This window comes from Eurypyga helias, unplaced genomic scaffold, assembly GCF_000690775.1.
Source record: "Eurypyga helias isolate BGI_N326 unplaced genomic scaffold, ASM69077v1 scaffold18092, whole genome shotgun sequence".
NCBI lineage: Eukaryota > Metazoa > Chordata > Aves > Eurypygiformes > Eurypygidae > Eurypyga > Eurypyga helias.
Genome location: NW_010235478.1, coordinates 5007 through 5322, shown reverse-complemented (window position 1 = coordinate 5322; position 316 = coordinate 5007). Strand labels below are relative to the sequence as shown.

General features: G+C 59.2%; 1 protein-coding gene across 1 annotated transcript in view; it reads right to left on the bottom strand.

The window, feature by feature from the left end:
• The window catches only part of ACVRL1 (activin A receptor type II-like 1), a 5817-nt gene that overhangs the window by 792 nt on the left and 4709 nt on the right, over positions 1 to 316 (bottom strand). The window lies entirely within an intron of this gene.

Genomic DNA, 316 nt, shown 5'->3' with positions numbered 1-316 from the left:
CCATGGCGAGCCTGCCAGCTGGCCCAGCTAATCTCCGCTTAGTGCCTCCATATGTTTGTGTGTCCGAGGGGTTTAGCCTCTCTGGGCTGCTCTGAGCACCCACCAGCTCCCTGGACCCCAGGCGTTGGCCCCTGCACCTTGGGGTCCCCTGGAGCCCCTGTCTCCGATGTCCTGGGACTAGGCAGGGGCCACACAGCCTATCCTGGAGGGTGAGAGTGCCTGGAAGGGTTAAAACCATCTGGCTGAAGGTCATCCCTTGCACATGGCTTTGGTAATTCGGAGTAAATGTTTAATCTGAAGGAGACCCGGGGTGGTA